This window comes from Cyprinodon tularosa, unplaced genomic scaffold (assembly GCF_016077235.1).
Source record: "Cyprinodon tularosa strain WSP-4 unplaced genomic scaffold, ASM1607723v1 ctg46, whole genome shotgun sequence".
Lineage (NCBI taxonomy): Eukaryota > Metazoa > Chordata > Actinopteri > Cyprinodontiformes > Cyprinodontidae > Cyprinodon > Cyprinodon tularosa.
Window position 1 is genome coordinate 1112183 of NW_024039185.1, and position 3813 is coordinate 1115995.

A 3813-nucleotide genomic window follows, 5' to 3' on the forward strand; every position below is an offset into this window, starting at 1 on the left:
GCTTTTCTCAGAGGAAAAGATGTTTTTGCTCTTTTCCCGACTGGTTTCGGCAAGAGTAGCCTGGCCTGTGGTTGTGTTTTCGTGGTCGCTCTGTTCGTACGTCATATGCTTCGTTGATCTGATTGGTTTATTTGGCCCGTCTATCACCAACATAGGCCAATCAGCTAACTAGTATTTTCGCCCCTTCACAAAATTACTTCAATGGAAGGTTTCCAGATGGATATGCAGAGCAAATCCATCTGGCAGAGTCAGGTTAAGTCATTTGTGCACTTGTACACATTTAAAGTATCTTTTTGTCTGAATTGGCATTGGCATCCATTGCTTACTTCTGTAAAACTAAGGGGACTCATCTACGTTAGGTCATTTCTGATGCCAGCTTTTTGATACAGGTAAAATGTTCACAAAACAACCTAAAAAGCTTTAATAGTTCATATAGAGAATCAATTCCTAACATATTTTAACACTGATATTGTCATGGTGTCTGTGTGTGGCTGAGACTACAGGTTTCCAATCAGATCTCCAATTGGAGGGCGTGCCAACCCGACAGGTGATCCACCTGTTTCTCATCTGGTGCAGCTCTTATAAGGAGCAGCTGGACTACCCTTCACCGCCTGATTGTCCGACTAAGTTGGTAACTTCAAGCCTCACTCCCTGAGTAAAACTCTCCCAGAGATCTTTATCAGAACCGTCAGGTTGTTGCTGACTTACCTGTGCTCCAGCTCATCCAGCTGTCTTTTTCCTCCAGGCTCCGCTGTCACTCCATCTGCCTGCCCGCTCTCCACCGTTTGGTCTCCAGCCCACCTTTGCAATCCACAAGCCCCCTCCGGGATCGGCTCATCTTCTGAAACAGTAAGCTTCCTCACGTTCTTTTCCCCACTTGGACAGATTCCCTTCCTGAGCCCCCAATAACATCTCCTCTCCGTTTTCAGAAGCAGCTGAAGCAGCTGATCAGTCTGAACCCATCTTGGATTCTGTTTTCAGTACAATAAAGAGATTGATCCTTTGAATCCTGCTTGTGGTTTCCTGCATGTGGGTCAGAAAAATCCCCTCGATCATGACAGAACAATCAGGCCAGTTTGACCCAGCAGAACCACGAGCGGGCTCCTCCCCCGAGCATAAGAGCGTGCTAACACAACACCAGGAGATGTTGCGCTCGTTGTTTGAACAGCAGGGGTTTGCTGCTCAACGCATGGATCAGCTGACCGCGTCGATCCAGGAACTGACAAACAAACTCTCCATTACGCCCCATTCTCCGGCTGGCGCAGCGGCCGCATCTCTCCCGTTACCGCCCCCAGGTGGTCAATTCCGGGATGTCACCTCGCCAGTTCCTGAACATTATTCTGGGGAGGTTGGAAAGTGTGGAGGCTTTTTGTTGCAATGTTCCCTTGTTTTTTGTAGGTCACCCCAGTCTTTCTCCAATGATGCATCTAAGATTTCTTATTTAGTGGGACTCCTACAGGGGAGAGCACTTCAGTGGGCGGAAGCTAAGAATAACTCTAATTCTCTGTTTAACCAATCCTTCGATGATTTTGTTTCTGAATTCAAACAGACTTTTGGACATGCTGAAACCCAAACAGAGGTAACTAGGAGACTCTGGACCCAGAAACAGGGCCAGAGATCCGTTGCAGATTTTGCTATTGATTTCCGAACTATTGCAGCCACTTCAGGTTGGAATCCCCAGGCTCTCAAGGGGGCATTCATTAACTCACTAAATGAGCATGTTAAGGATGAGTTAGCCTATCGGGATGATCCCCCAGACCTCGAAGAGCTAATTACATTAGCTATAAGGATTGACAACCGGTTACGTGAAAGGACAAGAGAACGAAGGCGTAGGCCGGCTTCCCCTGTTGCAACTCCACCTAGGGGCCCCAAAGGGCTAGCCCCCAGCCAGATCTACCCATGGAGGAACCCATGCAGGTGGGACGTGCCAGGCTCTCACCAGAGGAGCGCCAGCGTCGCTTTGAAGCCCGGGCATGCCTGTACTGTGGCCGGGCTGGACATTACATTTCAGTTTGTCCCCTTCGGCCAAAAGAGAGAGCCCACCAGTAGCTACGGGAATACTGGTGGGTAGTCTCAGTAACTCTGTTTCCCGTTTAGCCTTACCAGCTTCCCTTATCATTGAGCAGGAGTCAGTTCAGCTCCATGCTCTGATTGATTCTGGGTGTGAGCAGAATCTGATTGACAGTGAGTTGGTACAACAGCTAAAGATTCCTACCATTCCCCTGGTTGCTCCTCTCTGTGTATCTGCCCTGAATGGTAAGGCCCTACCTGTGATTTCACACCAGACCGAACCTATTGAAGTCGTTGTGTCTGGCAACCATAGAGAGAAACTTAGTTTGTATGTTTTTTCTTCTCCTCAGTCTCCCCTAGTTCTGGGTTACCCGTGGCTTTCTCTCCACAACCCCCACCTGGATTGGAGCAATGGTCGAGTGGAGTCATGGAGTCCATATTGTTTATCCACTTGCTTGCAGTCAGCTGTTCCACCAACCTCATCCAGTGCCAGGAAAGAGGTAAAAGCACCTGACATATCCAATGTACCCCCCGAATATCATGACTTAAAGGAGGTTTTCAGTAAGTCCAGAGCCTCGTCCTTACCACCACACAGACCATATGACTGTGCTATAGATCTGTTTCCTGGGGCTACACTGCCATCCAGCCGGCTCTATAATCTATCAAACCGTGAGAGAGAGAGTATGGAGAACTATGTGAATGAGTCATTGGCCTCAGGCATAATCCGCCCTTCCTCGTCCCCATTAGGTGCGGGTTTCTTTTTTGTAGCAAAGAAGGACGGTTCACTCAGACCCTGTATTGATTACAGGGGTCTGAATCAGATTACTATAAAGAACAAGTACCCTCTTCCGCTCTTAACTTCTGCCTTTGAACCTGTTAGAGATTCCACAATTTTCAGTAAACTGGATCTAAGAACTGCCTACCACTTGGTCAGAATTAGGGAGGGGGATGAGTGGAAAACTGCTTTTAAAACCCCCCTAGGACACTTTGAGTACCTAGTCATGCCTTTCGGGCTCACCAATGCTCCTGCGGTCTTTCAATCATTAATCAATGACGTCCTGCGTGATTTCCTGAATGACTTTGTTTTTGTCTACCTGGATGATATCCTGATTTTTTCTCGCACACTAGAGGAACACAGAGTACATGTAAGACGAGTCCTCCAACGACTTATGGAGAATCAACTCTTTGTGAAAGCTGAGAAATGTGAATTCCATGTTTCCTCAATAACATTTCTCGGATTCATCCTTGAGAGCGGGCAGGTGAAGTCAGACCCCGAAAAGGTCAGGGCGGTTTTGGAGTGGCCAACTCCCACAACAAGAAAACAGCTGCAGCGCTTTCTAGGCTTTGCCAACTTTTACAGACGTTTCATTAGAAACTACAGCCAGACCGTTGCACCTCTGACCAAACTCACCTCCACTAAGAGACAATTTTCGTGGACGTCTGAGGCTGAGCAGGCCTTTTCTGAGTTGAAACAGAAATTTTCGTCCGCTCCTGTTCTGACTCAACCAGATCCTACTAGACAGTTTGTCCTGGAGGTTGATGCTTCAGATGTGGGAGTTGGGGCAGTCCTCTCTCAAAATTCTGAGGACAATAAACTCCATCCGTGTGCCTTTTTCTCTCGTGCCCTCACCTCAGCTGAGAGAAACTATGATGTGGGTGACAGAGAGCTATTGGCCATTAAGTTGGCTTTTGAGGAGTGGCGCCACTGGCTAGAAGGGGCTTCTCACCCTATTGTGGTATGGACGGACCACAAAAACCTTTTATACCTTCAGGAAGCTAAACGGTTAAACCCTAGACAGTCTC

At 47.9% G+C, this 3813-nt stretch overlaps 1 long non-coding RNA gene across 1 annotated transcript; it reads left to right on the plus strand.

Moving 5' to 3' along the window:
• The first annotated feature begins 482 nt into the window (after positions 1–482).
• Positions 483–2476, plus strand: LOC119793820. The gene is made up of 3 exons (XR_005282135.1): positions 483–631; positions 746–849; positions 2361–2476. It is a non-coding gene; the product is annotated as an uncharacterized LOC119793820 (long non-coding RNA).
• The last annotated feature ends 1337 nt before the right edge of the window (positions 2477–3813 follow it).